This window comes from Suncus etruscus, chromosome 4 (assembly GCF_024139225.1).
Source record: "Suncus etruscus isolate mSunEtr1 chromosome 4, mSunEtr1.pri.cur, whole genome shotgun sequence".
Classification (NCBI taxonomy): domain Eukaryota; kingdom Metazoa; phylum Chordata; class Mammalia; order Eulipotyphla; family Soricidae; genus Suncus; species Suncus etruscus.
The window spans coordinates 15511190-15532276 of NC_064851.1; the positions used below are offsets into that span (position 1 = coordinate 15511190).

General features: G+C 37.4%; 1 non-coding gene and 1 pseudogene across 1 annotated transcript; both read left to right on the top strand.

Annotated features, from left to right (window-relative positions):
* The first annotated feature begins 6210 nt into the window (after nt 1–6210).
* Nucleotides 6211–6424, top strand: LOC126008193 (small nucleolar RNA U3). Its single transcript, XR_007495547.1, has one exon. It is a non-coding gene; the product is annotated as a small nucleolar RNA U3 (small nucleolar RNA).
* A 282-nt stretch (nt 6425–6706) lies between these two features.
* On the top strand, nt 6707–7258 carry LOC126006655 (peroxiredoxin-1-like; annotated as a pseudogene).
* Nucleotides 7259–21087: the final 13829 nt, after the last annotated feature.

The window sequence follows — 21087 nt, forward strand, 5'->3', positions numbered from 1 at the left end:
AAACAATATGGGATCCTGAGCAAGGAAGCAATGTCTATGAAAAGGATTAAGATAACAGAAACAAGTCTAAAGCACTGAATTAAAAGGTGTCCCCCAGAACTACTAGCTATGGCCCTCGAATAACAAAAAAAAATTATTATTATAAGAAAAACTCAAAACAAGAACCCAAGTGATATTCTTAAGAGACTGGTAGCAGGCTTGTAGTTTGATGCTCAGGCCTGTCATATCCACTGAGTACAGTCCTGTTGTCTCTGTTGTAGGGGATCCCACAGTGCCACAACAGAGGTGTGTCTCTCAAGTTCCCAGGTGATCCGAGAGCACCACAGTCAGTATGTGACAAGCATGTGTGCGAACATTATGGTAATCTTCACTGAGCATCTGAGTGTGTGTGCAAGAACAAGAGAACTGAGAAAAGGACAGTGATCCCCAAAGACTACAAGCACAAGCAGGATGACTGCAAATGTGTGTGGAGACCTCCCCCACATTCCCAGTGATCAGAGCAGGTGGAGTGTATGAGCATTGCAATCAGATTCTGTGCCTTCTTCAGGAGTGTGGATGACCTGGATCATTACAATAAAGAAAGGAAGGGAAATAGAAAAAAAGCTAAAATGTATTATTACTCCAGGTTTCACTATTTGGATTTAAAGCAGGCCAGTAGGCAGGCAGGTAGGAACCCCTAATGCAATGGATACTTGAGGTGTAATAAAACCAAGAGACAGAGTTTGAAGGAGTCACTTCATCATGTGTTGGAAGGAGTCACTTCACATGTGTTGCTGCGGTACCTTGTTCCCAGAGTACATGTGGAACTTTCCCCACATTTCATGCTCGGCCATGTTCATCAGTCCTCTCTTGCCTTTGGGAAAGCCTGCACTTTCTGCTTGAGCATGGTTATTCTTACTCTTCTCTTTTCTCTATCCCCTTCCCTCCCTTCTCAGTGCCTCTGAATAAATATCTGTTTTACTTCACTGTTTCATTTTCTCCTGAATTTGTTTTCTGTGAGGGAAAGGTAACTGAATCCATCCAAAGCCAAGGACTGGGTCGAGGATTGACTTTGTTTTCTTGCCAGAGGCAAAAGCCCTCAGTCCTCAGATCTACCCTGGGTGGCAAGCGTGGGATACCAAAGGAAGCTAGGAGTATTCCCTTCTTGGGGCTGCTGCCTTTCTCCTTCCCCATCTTTCATACACTAAATCACTCATGAATCACCCACCAGTATTATATTAAACAATGATTCACTAATTCAATTAAAATTAATTAAAAGAGGTTTTTTTTTCTTCCAATAATACGTGTGAATCCTAAAGCTAGAGAGACAGTACAATGGAGAAGGTGCTGCTGCCTGGCATACTTCTGACTGATCCAGGGTCAATCTCTAAAGTCACACCAGGAGTAATGCTTGAGTGCAGAGAAAGAGTAAATCCTGAGCACCCATGGGCTGTGACACCCCTTGCCCCCCATTCAAAAAAGGATGTGAAGAGTTCAAAATTAATTAAGGACAGAACTTTCATATCACCAGAGATTTCCCTCCTGGATAATATTATCCCCAAGAACACAAAAACATTCATTTAAAAGTTTATTTAAAGTATTGTGATTTACAAAATAATTCATAGTTATTCATAGTTGAGTTTTAGACATACAATGTTTCAGCACCAATCTCTCCACCAATGTGTGCATTCTTTCACCAGTGTTCTCAGAGTCCAACCCATACCACTACCCCTGACACAGCATGCTAACATAACAGACATCTTTTTAAGTTTGGTTGTTAAAGTTTGGATCTCACAATTTTATTGTTGTTGAGTCCGTGTGCTGCATATTTAGTTCTGTCCTTCCTTAATACCACCAAGGTACCTGAATCCTCTTGGCCCCTGCTCCCTTTTAGTTTACATTTCCTCTCCACTCCAGTTCTTCCCTTCTACTCACTATCCTCTGTGGTAAGGAGTGTTCTAGACAACTCCCATTTAAATCATTGTATTCCTTCATGCCATTATTCTAAATACAGCATCTAGGTAATAATATCATCCTATACTTGTCCTCCTTCTTCTGATTCACTTCATTTAAGATATCTTCCAGTTTCATCCCTGGAACTGAAAATTGCATTATTCCATAATTCTTTAGAGTGATGTAGTATTCCATTGTGTCTATATATCACATCTTTATGATCCATTTATCTGTTGTTGGACATCTAGGTTGATTCCAAATCTCAGCCTACTGGACTGAGTGTTGTGATGAATAGTGGTGTGCAGACATCCTTACAAATGAATGAAAAAAACATTCATTTTCGAGGGTCTCTGTTCACCTATGTTTGATCAACATTATTCACCAAGTAGCCAAGATCTGTAAATGATATAAGTGGACCACCAATAGAGGTAGCAATTATAATTGTGTTATCTCAAAAATCTTTTTTTTGTTATTTTGGGCCACACCTAGTAGTGCTCAAGGGGTTACTTTATTATCTCTGTGCTCAGGTAATCCACTCCTGCTGGATTGGGAACCTATACTGGGATGCCAGGAATCAAATTCATAATGATCACATGCAAAGCAAATGCCCCTCCCTGCTGTACTATTGCTTGTACTAGCCACCACAAAATTTGAAAAAAATTAAGAGGATAATTATGGAAGCAAATTATTCAGGAAAAGCTTATTAGTGATACAGAGAAGTGGAGGGGAAACTAGAGGAGAAAAATAGAATTCAGTTAGAACATACAATATAATATGACCCAAATTTAAAATAATTTATGAAAACTAAGAAACTACAGTTTAGCCTCCATATAAAGCATGAGTTGTAGTATAAAAATATAAATTGTAGCAAGTTTTCCAGGGTGATAAAAACTCAAAGTGTAGCATAGAAAATTAGGAAATCTTTAAACATTGAAGATGTATCTGCTTGAAGTTAACTTTTAAATACATTTCTTTAAACATAGGGAATTTTTTCTGAGAGTCTATGAGGGAAGAGTAATAGAATTTTATTGGTCAATTTAAAAGAAGTTAGTATTAGTAACCTAAAAAATATACTAAGGGAAATTTGAGTAGCAATAGATGATACCTAAAATAGTATTTAAAAACATAGCTGTAGGCAATAATAATTAATTTTAAATTTGTATTAAAAATACCGATATGGCAGTAATAATTAACATTGTTGATATGGGGCCAGAGCAATAGTAAACTATGTAGGGTATTTGCCTGGCATGCAGCAGACTTGAGTTCAATCCTCGGCATCCCATATGTCACTGGAGCACCACCAGGAATGAATCTTGTATGCAGAGCTGAGAGTAATGCATGAACATCATCTGGTCTGGCCCCAAAACAAATAAACTACAATAACAGCAAAACATTTGTTGATAACCTCAACTCTTTTAATTACTAAAAGGGAGTGAAATTATTTTGTCTATTTTTCCAAAAATATAACCAAATCTTTAAAAAACTCAAAACTTGCTTGAGTTCCCATTAAGAGTTAGTAGAATTAGGGGCCAGAGAGATAGCATGGAGGTAAGGCGTTTGCCTTTCATGCAGAAAAAAGGTGATTTGAATCCCGGCATCCCATATGGTCCCTTGTGCCTGCCAGGGGCCATTTCTGAGCATAGAGCCAGGAGTAACCCCTGAGCACTGCTGGGTGTAACCCAACTCCCCTCCCCAAAAAGAGCTAAGTAGAATTAGAAATCAGGTCTAGATCACACAAGACCATTCACGGTCCTTTAGATTGTAGTTAGTACTCTGAGAAAAAGGCATTTTGGCAGGTAAAAAAAAAATGCCATCAACAAACACTATGACAAGGAAACTTAAAAATAGACTAACAGGAATAACGTCTCTGTATAGAAATCATGACTGGGTGGCATTACAGAAGCTTCTGCAAGAGCGGAGAAAGGAAAAATGTACGCCAACTACAATGATGATGAAACCCACATCTACAAACATGATAGCTACCATAGCAATGAACCAGTGATTTACTGGGGACAGCCACTTCCTCTTTCAGTGGGCAAATATAGCACACTTAATTTGGGCAATACTCTTCTCAGAGGTGGGAAAAAAAAAAACAAAACTAAAGAAATATACAAGTGAGTTAGTCTGTATTCACTAAAAAAATGAATTTAGTTTATTCTCATAACTGTGGATAATCCTACAAGCCAAACTGTAGTTGAAGACATTAACCAAAAAATTTTCTTCCACTAAAAGCTATTCTTCCAAAGTATTGATACAGCTTATATATAGAAGATGTAATTCTTGGAACCAGAGATTACACATGAGTTTATATATATTTCTTCTATAGCTATGGACAAACCTAGCCTTCCTTTTAAAATCATTTCTATTGCCCCAAACCTCTTTTTTTCCAGATCCATTTCTAATCCTCAGGTAGTCATCATTTACATAAGTTATCTATATAAACCTACATATATGAATTTTTCATTGCAAGTAATATACTCTCAAATATAAAGTCTCAACTTCTTTTGGAATTTAGACAAATTTCAAAATAATGAAAATCACTGAGAACTGAGAAGGACACACACACACACACAACTTTTTATCTTACTCAGTGTGCCTCCTGACACAAAAACTTACTCTGTGTAGCTGGAAATGTATCTCCAGCATTGTCCCTCAAACATTGCCGAAGTGGTTCCTGTGCACAAAACCAGGGTTAAGCCTTACATACATTTTGATGACATTTAAAATATGAGATCCCTTGTAAGCAGCTGACCCAGAAAGGACAGTGGTTTAAGTCCCGGGATCCCATATGGTCCCCCGTGCCTGCCAGGAGCAATTTCTGAGCACAGAGCCAGGAGTAACCACTGAGTGCTGTCGGGTGTGGCCCAAAAACATGAGATCCAAGTTGCAATCACCAAACTACCAAACTTTAAAATGTCCCCTTCAAGGAGACACACTAGAAGGGTCAAAGGAGAAAACTTGGAAACACAAGCCGAAGAAAGTTGACATTGGGATGGAATAAGTGCTAAAACATTATATGTATTACACTCAAATATAAATAACTTTGTAAATCATGTTCTTCAACTTAATTTTTTAAAAAGCAAGGGCCCGGAGACATAGCACAGCGGTGTTTGCCTTGCAAGCAGCCGATCCAGGACCAAAGGTGGTTGGTTCGAATCCCGGTGTCCCATATGGTCCCCTGTGCCTGCCAGGAGCTATTTCTGAGCAGACAGCCAGGAGTAACCCCTGAGCACCGCCGGGTGTGGCCCCAAAACAAAACAAAACAAAACAAAACAAAACAAAACAAAAAAGGCAAAAGAAAACAGGTTTATCAATTATGTTAAAAATCAGTTCACTCACTTTATACTCCTTCAGGGTCTGGTAGTCACACTTTTTTTTTCAGAATACACAAAATGGAGTGGCAAAGTTGACCCTATAACAAGGAGAGATAGACTAGTAGGCCAACATAACTTGAAGTAACTGAACTTAAATGACTATTAAATGTTCTTGTGGCTAGAGATGCCACCATTATGTAATATACACATCATTATGGGGAGTCTTAATATCTTACCTATTATTCTCTACCCATAATAATGGGCTTCATCTTCAATTCACTATCATTCTACAGATGAAGGTTGTTCTCCATAAAATAACAGAAAACTAAATATCCTTTATTATTTGTTAAATGCATCTGTCATATCTACATGTTTATCATTAATTTTTCCCATAAAAATTTTGGAAAGCCAGTCTTAGTAGTGGTCCGTGGTCACTCCTAATGATGCTCACGGAAACATGAGGTACCAGGGATTGAATTCAGGTCTTCTGCTTGTAAAGCATGTACTTAGACCATTAAGCTATCTTTCTGTCCCTGGGTTTTTGTTTTTTTTTTTTTACTGTGATTTGGCACAGTGTGGAAGGAGGTAAAGTTTCTGATCCATACCCGAAAGCTTTAACTTTTAGAAATCATTGGTATCTCAATAATTTAGTTGGTACTTTTAAGGTTAGAAAGGGAGAAAATATTAGAGGTACAAATAACTTTTTATTCTTTGCTATCAACTATATAGAACAATATTTATAAAAATAAACTAATAACTTTATTAAACTGAGAATTCCTGACTGTCCAGACAAGAGAGAACTCACAAGTGGTCTGGTGATTTCAGTTTTGCAATTCAGGGATGGTTCAGAGTTCAAGAATTGTCCCTTCTAAATTGATCAGGAGGTGCACAAGTCAACCAATCTCAATCGTTAAGCACCTTAGAATTTCCTTAGCACTGCAAAGCACTTAAAAAATGCAGACAGAAAACTATACTTTCAGGAATCATTTCTATAGTATGTGACTAGAGAAGTTTCTCTGATCATGTAGAGCAGCCGAAGCCACGAGGAGGAGCCAGAGCGTCCTCTCTTGAGCATGAAGCCGGCTCTAGGTGTCGCTTCTGCGGCTGCCTCTTGCCATTGATGATTGTTCTCCCCTTCCAAAGGAAGGGGTAGAGGGAGAGGATGCAGTCTGAGTGGTAAAAAAAAAAAAAAAAAAAAAAATGCAGGCAGTAGGCCCTGAACAAAACATTCTAGGTTAAAAAAAAAAGGAAAAATTTAACCCAGAAACATAACTCACTAAGGCATTTCTACTCACAATTGGTTGCTTAAAAGGTGAGGATCTATGTACTTGAGAGAAAGTCTCTAAGCAAATGAGTTGAAAGCCTCTCTCCAGAGACTGAGTTTGGCACAGATAGAAGAGAAAGAGGTCTTATTCCCAGCTAGTTTTGGTGAAGTCTATGGTGCCAAACAGTAAATATTTTCATAAAATGCCAACATTGGGTATCCTGCCTCCAAACGTCAAAGCAACAATTGTTATGCTAGATGTTCAAAGATTATTTTAACCTGTCTGATTACAAAGGAAAATAGGTTGTGTTCTTCTCTTACCCTCTTGTCTTCATCGTTGTGTATCCCACAGAAATCATGACTCTCCAATATCAGCAAAAAAATTTAAGAAACTCAACTACCAACTAATTGGATTCTCACTTTTGTCAACTCTCATGACTCAATACACCCAAAAAACAAGGTGAACAGGGGCCCATGAACATTTTCTTGGTGTTGGACCTCAAGCTCAGAATTATGGTGTCTTAAAAGTTGATGAAGGCAATTCTTTCAGAAATCTCTTTACCATTGATGGCAAGGACAGGTCACTGTAAATTATCTTCGTGTTAGCTAATCTGTACATGAAGCTCTAAAACCTTCCAGGTCACTGGCAAACAGTGGTGAAGTGTGTCCTTCCGGCTGGAAGCCTGGCAGGGAAACCACCAACAATGATGTCCAGTAGAGTAAATAATATGTCTCTAAGCAGAAGTAAGTCCTGGGTCCTGTAAGGCCAGGTTGCAGTAAGTATTCATAAAAATAAACTTTTTTAAGTATACATGATTCTGAAGACATAATATAAACATTCAAAATTACATTCTATTTTTATATAAATATTTTACTAAGTACTGTGGTTACAGAATTGTTCATAGTTGAGTTTCAGTTACAGAATGTACACCACCTTTCACAAGTGCACATTTCCCACCACCAATATCCCCAGTTTCCCTCCCAACCACCCTCCTACATCTTCCTCTGGGACAAGTACTTTACTTCTCTCTCTCTCTTCCTCTCTCTCCCTCTCATTTCTTTATTTTTTTGACACTGTGGTTTGCAATATTGCTAATGAAGTAATAATGTATATCACCTTATGCCCTTTAAGAACCCCATTTTTGTCCAGAGTGATCATTTCCAACTATCATTGCTCATCACTCCACTCTTTGTGGCGAGTTACCTACCATGGCTGGTCCTCCTCATTCTCATCTCTATTGTCTCTGGATATTATTACCATACTGTCTTTTTATTTATTTATTAGTATTTGTTTGGTACCACATCTGGCTGTGCTCAGGGGTTACTCCTGGCTTTGTTCTCAGAAATCGCTCCTGGCAGGCTTGGGGAACCATATGGAATGCCAGGAATAGAATCCGGGTCCATCCTAGGTCAGTTGAGTGCAAGGCAAATGCTCTACTACTATGCTATCACTCTGGCCCCTAGCTTTTATTTTTATCATATATTACAAATGAGTAAGATTATTCTTTGTCTCTTCATCTTCCTCTGGCTCATTTCACTCAGCATAATCATCTCCATATCCATCCATGTATAAGCAAATTTCATAACTTCATTTTTCCTAACAGTGGCATAGTATTCCATTGTGTAGCTATACAACAGTTTCTTGGGCACTTGAGTTGTTTCCAGATTATTGCTATTATAAATAATGCTGCAACAAACATAGGACAGCAAAGGGCTTTCTTAAGAACAAACTTTTTACTGCTACTGTCGACTCCTCCCCAGATGTGGTAAGAAATTGAAACTGTCCTTCCTATAAGAATTGGGGAAGGTCCAATTTTTCCTTGGCAATAATTGACTGAGATACCTTGGGACAGGCTATCTGATATGTTTATTAAATATCGCCTTTGATATTTTGTAATAAAGTTGAACGAGGTGGGGATATAAAGAGAGGAAATTTGTTTACAGTAATTCTTAGGTTTATAGACTTATCACTGATATATATATATGTATATATGTATATATAGTGAAGCCATTTTATGGAAGAGAGCACTAGGTTGTAATTTTGCTTATTTTTTTTAAAACTTTTAAGCCTCATTTCAACATGTAAATTGCGAAATGCCTATTTTGTAATAATAGGAAATAATCACTTGAAAACTCACAAAGGGAGTCAACTGAAGTAGGAAACTAGAACATTAGAACAGAAAGTCTAATGACACCTGTGAAAGTGACATCTCTCAAAAGAATTGCATTTCACAAAATAATGCACCATAAGGACCCTCATCAATTTTCTATTGTGCAGAGTTCTGGTGAATCATTGTGGAAAGAGGAAGAGGAATTTGTTTCCCTTGCCCTGTATTTTGTCTGTCAGGCTGGCTTACGTCATGTTCTTACAGACCTTCAAAACAGTCCTCCCACGCATCAGCCTACTCCTGTTCTCCTACATTTATTCTCTCTCCTGTGTCTTATAGTTCAAATCTGTCATGATTCAGATCATTGAATGCTCCTAAACATATTCACTCTTTGTGCCTAGCCACTTAAAAAGAAAAGGCAGAAAACATCCCTCCTATCTCAGAGTTTGTTTGAATGTGTTCATTTTATTTATTAAGGGGTATACATATTTTTTTCACTGCTCACTTTATTTGGATATAAGAGCTTCCATTTAGAGTCAGGACAGGTAGGGGCCTAGTGTTTTCTCTCACACCCAGGAAATGGTCATTATCAGTAGAACAATGTAGTCCTACTCATTGTTTCTTCATTGAATATTTTGATTCATAAAGAAAACATTGGAGGGTCATTGCACAGTGGGTAGGGTGTTTGCCTCGCACGCAGCCCATCTGGGTTCCATCTGCTCCAACCCATATGGTCCCCCAGCCTGTCAAGAATAACTTCTGAACTCAGAGCCAGGAGTAACATCTGAGTGCGTCCAGGTGTGGCCAAAAACAAATGAACAAAAAAGGAAAAAACAAAATAAAAGCATGTGAGTCTTTTAGAGTTTTTTTTTAATTTTCTGACTATTCTAAAGTACAAAGAAATTAAGAGGTTATTTTTAGCATTGGAAAGTAAATGCAAGGTTTTCTAAAGAGAAATTTATTGAGAAGGTTATTCAGAGCCACTAAGGTACCAAATCCTGGGAGGTCAACATCAGATTTTTCTGAGTGACAGTGCCCTGTCCTTAGAATTTGGGGCCTGGGTTTATATAGATAAATTACATACACAGAGAAATAGATGATTCTTTTTATCCAAATAAAATAGACATTTTGTTTATTTATGAAGTGTTCAGTTAACTAAAAGATCAGCTTTTAACAGACTTACTTAAATTAATATAAAAATTCATAGTAATTTCATAGTAATTCCTTGATCTACAATTAACTTAGTCAGAGTTGGGGAAAGCCAAGTGAGGTTTGAGGAGGTAGCTGGGAAGAATAGGGAAATATCAGGACAAAAGATGATTTGAATTTCTTTTTTTTTGGGGGGGTCACACTCCTGGTCTATGCTCAGAAATTGCTCCTGGCAGTCTTGGGGGGACCATATGGGATGCCGGAATTTGAACCACCATCCTTCTGCATGCAAGACAAACGCCTTACCTCCATGCTATCTCTCCGGCCCCTGATTTGAATTGCTTATCCCAAAAGTGCCCTATAGGCAGGAAGACACAATTAGACCATTATGTTATGCTTTTTTTTAATTTGAACACCTTGATTACATACATGATTGTGTTTGGGTTTCAGTCATGTAAAGAACACCACCCATCACCAGTGCAACATTCCCATCACCAATGTCCCAAATCTCCCTCCTCCCCACCCGACCCCCGCCTGTACTCTCTTCATTTCCCTCATACATTCTCAATATTAGGACAGTTCAAAATGTAGTTATTTCTCTAACTAAAACTCTTTGTGGTGAGCTTCCTGATGTGAGCTAGAACTTCCAGCTCTTTTCTCCTTTGTGTCTGAAAATTATTATTGCAAGAATGTCTTTCATTTTTCTTAAAACCCATAGATGAGTGAGACCATTCTGCGTTTCTCTCTCTCTCTCTCTCTCTCTCTCTCTCTCTCTCTCTCTCTCTCTCTCTCTCTCTGACTTATTTCACTCAGCATAATAGATTCCGTGTACATCCATGTATAGGAAAATTTCATGACTTCATCTCTCCTGACAGCTGCATAATATTCCATTTTGTATATGTACCATAGTATGTTATGCTTTTAGCAACTCAGAAACAAAGTAGGAAAACTCAGTCTCAGTCTTCAGACATTTTGACTTTTTCTTTTTCACCACGGGGTTCTTCAGAGCAAGACAAGAATGATTGTTTAGTTGCCTTCCACAATCTCTGAAGCAGACCTACTAGGACAGACAGATGGACAGTTTCCAAGAGAAAAAAATGTAGAATTCCTTCTTCCCTTTTTCTCTCCCATTCTACCTTTTTCCTTCCTTTTTTCTTCCTCCCTTCCTTCCTCCCTTCCTCCCTCCCTCCCTCCCTCCTTCCTTCCTTCCTTCCTTCCTTCCTTCCTTCCTTCCTTCCCTCCTTCCCTCCCTCCTTCCTTCCTTCCTTCCTTCCTTCCTTCCTTCCTTCCTTCCTTCCTTCCTTCCTTCCTTCCTTCCTTCCTTCCTTCCTTCCTTCCTTCCTTCCTTCCTCTGTCCCTTTCTTCCTAGTAAAATAACAAGCAATCAAAGAAAGTTCTAATGCTCTATGATAGCATTTCACAATCAATCAATAAATAAAAGTTCACAATATTTATTTCACAATAAAAAAATCTCTTGTCTTGGCAAAAGTAGGCTCTGATTTCTCTGTTTCTTTTCATTCATTTTCTTCTCTTTTATGGGGGCTCAATACAATTTCTCCATATTTCTTTTAGTCAGTCTATGGAGATTTCATCTACTTCCTTCTGAGAAATGAAGTTCTCATCTCATTTCTCTTTATAACTCAATCTTATAAAGCTAAAATGAAGAAAACTTGAATAACATGCTATTTCTTTGTATTACACTAGTGTCTGAATAATACTTTTAAATTTTCATGTTATATAAATTATATATTCATATTAAAAGCAGATTGTGTTGCTTGTCCCCATCCTTATTATCTGATTTTTATGATTATATTTTTAAAAATAACCTATGTTGGTGAGGGTAGGGTTATTCCCAGCTGTGCTCAGGGTTTCCTCCTGGCTCTATGCTTTAGGGATCACTCCTAACTATTTTCAGGGGACCATATATATATATTCAATTCCAGAATTGAACGGGGTTGTCACATGTAATGCAAGCACGTACTATCTCCCTGTACCCACTCCACATTATATAAAAAAATTATATCTTTATTTATACCTTTAAATCATACTCTTAGAACTATTGCTTTTACTCATGAATTATGGTAATGAAAGTTAAGTGTAATACTTACTTGTGTTTATTGATCAGAATAGCTTATGCTATCTAAGCAAGAAAAATAACTGAATTGGTCTCCCATGGTTTTGAGCTAGGATGAAGACAAAATGGAGTCATTTGTGCTAAGGCCACAAATATTCTGGGAAGATTGGCTTGTGAAATAAACTTCTTTTTTTTTTTGTGGGTTTTTTTTTTTTTTTGGGTCACACCCGGCAGTGCTCAGGGGTTATTCCTGGCTCCAGGCTCAGAAATTGCTCCTGGCAGGCACGGGGGACCATATAGGGCGCCGGGATTCAAACCGATGACCTCCTGCATGAAAGGCAAACGCCTTACCTCCATGCTATCTCTCCAGCCCCCGAAATAAACTTCTTAACAGTTAAAATGAATTCCAATGATAGAAGCAAAAAATGGTTTCTGCTGTTGCTTGAAAATTTAGAGCCACATAATGATAAAGAGTAAAGCGAGGACTGTAATTAGTTTAGTGTGATTCCTTATTTCAGGATTAAGATTCAATCCCTAGAATATATACTGAAGCTGTATTACATCTAAATAAAAATATATTAGAAAACACCCCATTTTGGGGCCACACCCTGTGATGCTCAGAGTTTACTCCTGGCTATGCACTCAGAAATCGCTCCTGGTTCTGGGGATCACATGGGATACCAGGGATCAAACCAAGGTCCACCCTGGGCCAGCCACGTGCAAGGCAAATGTCCTACTACTGTTCTATTGTGCCTGCCCCCATATGAATGTTTCTTAAAATATTTCCTAAATGTCTTGGAAAAATCAAGTTTACTAACTTTATAATGAAAATTCACTAAAATATGAATTATTCAACATTTTTATTTTAAAAGTTCATATTTGGGACAATAAGATGTGTTGCTGCCAATAAGATTGTATTAAAAGCATATGATGAAGAAATTATGAGAATTCATTTGTAAGACTTCTAGAATGTTGTATTATAATTTTAATAATTATAATAGTAAAGTGAATTTAGAATTTTTAAGGTTGTGCATTTTAAGTTATATTAAAAAATGACTAATGGGAAGAGGAGGAACAACCATATTAAAAATTGATTCTGTTCTTAAAAAAAGATACTATAAAGAAACGTTTTGTTGAAGAAAAAATTTCATCTTAAAAATTGGTTGTGAAATGTAATTAAAAAAATTATATAAGAAAATGTGAATATGAAAAAGTAGAATAAGAAAGGAATGTTGTGAAAATAAACTTTCTGTATGGTCAAGCTGAATATAATATATTACATTTTTAAAGAATTTTAACATTGAGTTTTAATATTTTATAGTAGACTTAAGTGAAACCAAATATCAACTTCTTTTCTTTGCTAAAAGAATATATTTAAAAGAAAATATATAAAACAAATATATTCCTAAGATTATGGACAACTTTAAATGACAGACTGTTAGTTTTTTATGGAGTCTACCCATAAAGCTAGACATTTTGTATTTTCAAAATAAATTCATGTTTCACATGCTCTTTAATCTTTAGCTCCTTAATTAAGGAAACATTAATTTAATTAATTTAAGTAAAAGTCTTAAACTTAAGAGATGTTTTATTTACAGCCATAGAAGTTTTATATGGCTTTAGAGTTATTTGTGACTTGGACCAAAATGGGTAACACAGTAATGTTTCATAGTACTCTGTGTTGTTATAAAATCTTTAGATATCTATGATAAAAATTCCTGGAGATTAAATTCTAGAAAAAGAAGTATGGAAATATTATAAACCCCCAAATTTCTTTGGCTCTCAACCTAACAGAAATGGGTATGAAGTGAAGGAAAGATTCAAGCTGCATTTATTGCTATAAACTTGCTATAAACTGATTAGGAGTCTTGACTGGCTCCCCAAAATTATAGCAGAAAAAGTGTTTTTAAAACAGATGTAGAGGGGCTGTAGAGCTAGCATGGAGGTAAGGCATTTGCCTTTTATGCAGCAGGTCTGTGGTTTGAATCCTGGCATCCAACATGATCCCCTGAGCGTGCCAGGAGCAATTTCTGAGCGTAGAGCCAGGAATAACCCCTGAGCACTGCCGGTTGTGACCCCCCCCCCAAAAAAAACAGATATAGATTATAATTAAATCTTTTAGCTTGCATTTGTTCCAATATTACCTTATATATTCAATAAAATGCAAAGGAAAATAGTTCAGGGACAAGGTTTAGTTATAATGTCATGCGGTGAAACTCAAGATTGACTCTGATGAGGCAAAGCTCATTTCTAGGAAAAAATTATAATACTATGGTGTAAAAGAAAATAGAATATCATGAAGACCTTAAATAAAATTTTCAATAGAAAATAAAAAAGCAGATGTAGAGAATCAGGAGGATAGTGCAAAGAGTGAAGCAGTTCTTATCCTTCTTATTCCAGTACCATATGACCCCTTGAGCATCTCAGGAGCAGCCTGGGTGGTCCCCAAGAACTATGAAGGAGGGAGGTCTCAATTATAAAAGCAAAGATAAGAAAGAAATGTCATATAAATATGAAGGGCCGGAGAGCTACAAAAAGTTAGGCATGTGGGTATGCTAGACAGATAAACTTCTTTGGGACCCATGTCTCATTAACATGTTCAATATCCATCCCTTTGACATAATATCAATTATTCAAAGGAAAGAAAGTCAGTAAAGGGTTCATCTTGACATGAGCTAGTTCAATGGAGTTTCTTTTGCCAAGTTAAATATCTTCCCTCTATGTTCCTATGAGATATAGTGTTCAAGGATATATAGCTTAGATTTCCTTTAAGGAGGATAAGCAAGGAAACAGGTTTTCTGGTTGCAGAGGAAGAATAAGTTCATAAAAACCATCACAGTTTGGTGATCCTAGTCTAACAGAGCCCACTGGAATGAATTAAACTTGGATTAGGAGACTTTTAGACAAACTTCAAGGCAAACAAAACTTTTTTGGGGATCTATGTTTCTGTCTCCCCTACTTTCATTTTGTTACTAGACAGAATTGTTGGATAGGTATGCTTATGGTCTCAGTTAATTTTTTTGGTTGTTTATTTCTCATTTGTTTGTTTTTGGGTCACACCCAACTGCTCTCAGAAGTTGCTCCTGCCAGGTACAGGCATAAGGTACAGGTATAAGGCAGGATTCAAATCACCATCTGTCCTGGATCAGCTGTGTGCAAGGCAAATGCCTAACTGCTGTGTTATCTCTCTGTCCCCAGGTCTCAATTAATTTTGAATAAATTAAATAAATTTAATAAATAAATTAAATAAATTTGAATAAGTCAGTGAATAAAACCTGATTAAAAACTGATTAGAAATGTAGGAATTTGGGGAGCCAAAGGATAGTACAGCCAGCTGAGCATTTATCTTACAGGTGGCCTTCTGGGATTTGATTTCTGGCTCCCCATATGGCCCCTTGAGATCCCTGAGAAAAGAGTCAGGAATCTGACCTGAACACAGCCAGGTGTGGCCCAGACATCACTCCTTACAGGCTCATGGAACCATAAGAGATTCCAGGGATCTAACCTGGGTGGGCTTGCATGAAGGCAAATGTATTAACCACTGTACTTTTACTCCAGCACCCACATTGATTATTGAAGCTCAATGTTTTGGGGCCCTTGATTAAGTGCAGATCTTTAAAGTTGTGGTGTCACACTCAAAGTTACTCCTCAGTGTATTCTCAACTCCCTCTTTGCATGCTTCTGCATGTTTCTGACTGTTTTGCATCTCAATGTCATCTATCAGTTTGGGTTTTTTCCTTATTTATTTGATGTATGAGTTACTCCTGTACTATGAGGGATTTTTTTATATAAATAAATTCTCAGTTGAATCATTGTGAGATGCAGTTCCAAAGTTGTTCATGATTGAGTTTCAGTCATACAATGTTCAACACCCTTCACCAGTGCACATTTCCCACCACAAATATCCCAGTTTCCTTCCAGCCCCCCTCCCTGTTTACCTCTGTGGCAGGCCTTCTTCTTCTTCTTCTTCTTCTTCTTCTTCTTCTTCTTCTTCTTCTTCTTCTTCTTTCTTCTTCTATCTTCTTATTTTCTTCTTCTTTCTTCTTTTTTCTCTTCTTCTTCCTTTTCTTCTTTCTTCTTCTTCTTCTTCTTCTTCTTCTTCTTCTTCTTCCTTCTTCTTCTTTTTCTTCTTTCTTCTTCTATCTTCTTATTTTCTTCTTCTTTCTTCTTTTTTCTCTTCTTCTTCCTTTTCTTCTTTCTTCTTCTATCTTCTTATTTTCTTCTTCTTCGTCGTCTTCTTTGTCGTCGTCTTCTCCTTCTTCTTCCTCTTCCTCTTCCTCTTCTTCTTTGTCTTTTTCTCCTTCTTCTTCTTCTTCTTCATCTTCTTTCCTTTGTCTCCTTCTCCTTCTCCTTCTCCTCCTTCTTCTTCTTCTTCTTCTTCTTCTTCTTCTTCTTCTTCTTCTTCTTCTTCTTCTTCTTCTTCTTCTTCTTCTTTTGGTTTTTGGGCCACACCCGTTTGACGCTCAGGGGTTACTCCTGGCTATGCGCTCAGAAATCGCCCCTGGCTTGGGGGACCATATGGGACACTGGGGGATCGAACTGCGGTCCGTCCTACGCTAGCTATTGCAAGGCAGACACCTTACCTCTAGCGCCACCTTCCCGGCCCCTTCTTCTTCTTCTTCTTCTTCTTCTTCTTCTTCTTCTTCTTCTTCTTCTTCTTCTTCTTCTTCTTCTTCTTCTTCTTCTCCTCCTCCTCCTCCTTCTTCTTCTTCTTCTTCTTCTTCTTCTTCTTCTTCTTCTTCTTCTTCTTCTTCTTCTTCTTCTTCTTCTTCTTCTTCTTCTTCTTCTCCTTCTTCTTCTTCTTCCCTCTCTTCTCTCTTCCTCTTCTCATTTTTCTTTCTGACACTGTGGTTTGCTATTTTTTTCTAAAGGGTTAGCATTCATATCACTTTATCTCCTTTCTGCAGGCAGCTCTTGTCTAGAGTAATCGTTTCCAACTATCATTGTCATAGTGATTTTTTTTCTGACCTAACTGCACTCTGTGTTCTTTGTGGCAAGTTTCCTACTATGCTTTGCCCTCCCCCCCCCGGCCCTCATCTCTATTGTCTCTGGACATACTATCTTTTTATATCTCACAAATGAGTTTAATCATTCTATATCTATATCTCTCCCTTTGACTCATTTTGCTTAGCATAATACTCTCCATATCTGTTATGGGTTTTTTAAGAGAAATTATTGCATATGTAGCTATAGACTTCTTGTGCATGGGAGAGGGGGCCATAGAATTTTCCTACATACCTGAAAGTTTAACAATCCAATTCTAGGGGATAGAGAAATAGTACATTAGGGAAGTTCTTGCTTTGAAAGTGGCTAACCTGGGTTTGATTCCCGGCACCTCATATGATCACCTAAGCCCTCCAGGAGTGATCCCTGAGCACAAAACCAGGAGGAATCCCTGAGTATAGAGCCCCTCATTCTATACTAAGAGGAACTCTATACTCAGGGCTTACAAATTAAGCCCCTCAGCACTGCTAGGGCTCTATACTCAAGGGCTTGCTTTTCAAGGCTTTTCAGCATTGCCAGGTGTGCTCCCCAAAAAAATCCCATTCAACAGACTTATCTGGATAAGATAATGGGGTGAAAAACTATATTATCCACAAGAAGGAAGAATGAAAGAGAAAATATTGACATCCTAGAGAACTATCTTGCCTACATAGTCAAAAATGCAACAAAAACAGAAATGTCAATATTTAGGAAGAGCAGGCTGCAAACTGGTAGATTCTGCTGTTGTTAGTAATGTCGTCTGTGGGCTGGACCTCTGGTCACATACCAATGTAAATATTTAAAGAAAAAATATATTTTAATATGTTATTTAAATATATGTCATTAAAGAAGTCAACCTGTAAATGATATCACTGATATGTGGTATTGAGAATTACTGCATGAAGGGTTGCAGTAGTTTACATTGAGTTGTCTAGAACACTCCTGGTCCCAGAATAGTGAGGAGAAGAAAAAAAATTGAGTGAAAGAGGAGAAAGACAAATGTAGAATAATAAGAAATAGGGACTAAGGGGATTCTGGGGCATGGTGGTATTAACAGAGGACAAAAATAAATACCCAAGCTACAGCATCAACAATAAAATCATAAGACCCACAATTTAACAACCAAAATTAAAATGGTGCCTATTCTGATAACAGGTTGGGGTGTGGAATGGGGGAAGTGGTATGGGATGGACTCTGAGAACACTGGTGATGGGATTGGTGCTGAAACATTGTATATCTAAAATTCAACTCTAAAAAATTTTGTAAATCACAGTGCTTTACATTTAAGAAAAATTAAGAGTTGAAGCTGTAAGAACATGAAATGGAATAAAGACAGCCTCTTAAACAAATAGCGTTAGGACAGTTGGATAACCACATGTAAGAAATTAAAGCTGGATCCATATCTCATACCTTCTATGAAAGTCAACTCAAAGTGTACCTTGAGATCAGACCTGAATCTATAAAGTACATTGAGGAATGTACTTTATAGAATGCTCCAAGATCTTGCCCTCGAAAAGAGTCTTCAAAGATACAATGCCAATGCCAAAGACTAAAATTAAAACTAAATAAATGGGTCTTCGTCAAATTAAAAAGTTCCCATATGGCAAAAGAAACACAGGTTAAGTCTAAATGGCATCTATTATAATCTTACCTATTCTTAGTTTATTATCAATTATAATCTCTTTGTTAGTACTAACACCACCTGACCTTACAATTCAATTCCTTCACTTGTTTGCTTTATAGATCACCACCCTAAAATCAAGGTTAATTTCCAACCTTACGTTCTTGGTTTTATTTCTAGTTTTCTATCAGGATCTGGAAAGGAAGAAAATATTACTCCTATTCTGAGGTTATTCTTCTAAAAATATTGTGTGTGCCCCACCATTGTATAGCATTCCAGAAAACTTTCATGTTTGTTTTCCTGAAGTTTTGTTTTTATAATGCTGCAATCCAACTAGAAATGGAATGAATCGAATAATATAAAAACTAAATAAATGTAGAGAAATAATTTTAAGATTTTTTCCAGTTCATAGGATTGAAGTAATATTCTCCTAAACTACTGAAGGAAAACTGGGAGTTAACAAGACAAGTCACTTATTAAGCTTGTCCACAGTTGGAAATCATTATCTTTGACCTGTTCTGGATCCAAAGTGTTCCAGTATTTCTACATACTCAAGTCATCTTTCATTTTGCCAAAAACTACATGCTTGCCATAAAACCACACACCCTTAGCAGTGAAGATTGAAACTATTTACATTTGGTCCAGAACTTGCCATGCACAAGATGCCAAGACCTGTATGCTTTAGGATAAAATTCTCATCACCAACTTTCTCCCCATTGATGACCTTGCCATCAGTGCCATTATGGCAAGTGAAGTCACCTCAAATACACATTCATCCTGGGATAATTCTGTGAAGGAAGGACTCTTTATTTTTTTCCTTTTTGATTTTTGGCCCACACTTGGTGGTGCTTATTCCTAACTCTGCACTCAGGAATGACGCCTCATAGGTTTGAGGAACCATCAGGTGTTGGGAGATTGAACCTGGGTCAGCTGTGTACAAGGCAAGCATTCAATCCACTATATTCTCTCTCCAGTCCAAAGATCAGGATCCTTTATAACCAAATTCTTTCTCCCAGGGGTCCAGAGTACAAACATTTTCTGTTTATTTTGTTATTTTTATTTGTTTGTTTGTTTGTTTGGGGGCCACATTTGGCATGAATGGAGCCTGGGTCATCTGTGTCCCTACAGGCAAACCACTCACTCAAGACCATCGAGTTATGCAGCCTCTTTTGTCACTGGAAATTTGTTTGAAAACAGCTGAAAGGAGACAAGATTCTAAAGACTCACACTATACACAGTGATACTGAAGAATGCAGCAGGATTCAGTGAGGCTGAAAATTCCAGATAATGAGGAGGCAACTGTGTCTGTAAGACTCCCTAAAATGTTTTTGCCAAGAAACTTAAATTTAATTCAAAATGATCAGAAAAAAATGCAAGAGAAACAAGTAAAATAATGTCAAGGATGGCTCCAAAATTGTTCGAAATCATGTGGCGTTGTGGCCACAGATGCCACTCACTGGTACTATAGTTGCCTTGTATGTGTGAAGTTTGATTCCTGACAATAAATAGTCCCCCACACACTGCTGGAAATGAGCACAGAGCAAGTAGTCCCTGCGCATTTCTGGATATGCCCCTTTCAAAAGTAAAGAAAAATCCATGTGCAACAAGGAAGAGAAATTTGTAATGCAAGAAATGTAAAAATCACATGATATCTCACATAAAATTTTTCTATTTGATTACTCTATTAGATCTTGCAAAAGACAAGTTTTATGTGGTATAAAAGTCTTTTATTCCTATGAACATTTAGTCCTATAAATTTTTTCATAGTAATTTTTTTTTGTTTTTTGGGTCACATCCGGCAGTGCTCAGGGGTTACTCCTGGCTCTACTCTCAGAAATCACTCCTGGTAGGCTCGGGGGACCTTATGGAATGCCGGGATTTGAACCACTGACGTTCTGCATGCAAGGCAAATACCTTACTTCCATGTTATGTCTCCAAGCGCTCATGGTAAATTTTTATCAGAAGTTGAGCTCATAAACTACACAATGCCTTAGGATAAAAAACAAATCATCATGCCTTAGGAAAAATAGACAATATCCCATATTCACTATTAAGATTTGGAATTTGGAGCAGGCATGATAATGCAGCGGTAGGGCATTTGGCTGGCACATGGCTGACCTAGGACGGATCTGGGTTCTATGCTGGGTTCATATGTCCCAAATGCTCCCCCAAGCCAGGAACAATTTCTGAGCACATAGCCAGGAGTAACCCCTGAGTGTCACCGGTGTGACCCAAAACCAAAAAGAAGATTTGGAATTTAAGATGGTAATTAAAAATAGCACTGGGATCTATGAATATTTTACTATGCAGGTGCTGCATGCAAAAATAATGTTGATGGTGTTTTAAAACCTGAGAAAATATTAACTAGTCTCAATGAGTCAAAGCTAACATGAAGCATGTGTTGGCAAAGTATTTCCCTTGGCTAAATAACAAAATTACCACCATAAGTTAGAATAATTGGACAGACATCTTGATATATTACAAGCAGATATTCTCTCTTCCATATGAACTTGGTTGATATTTTCTTATTCATGGGCCCTTTTTCTTATGCAAAATCAGCTCTTGTGCCATATCCTCAGAAGAATGTATTTTATATGCATAAGCTTTAAGACTATGAGCTTACATTATTCTTTCTGAAGCTT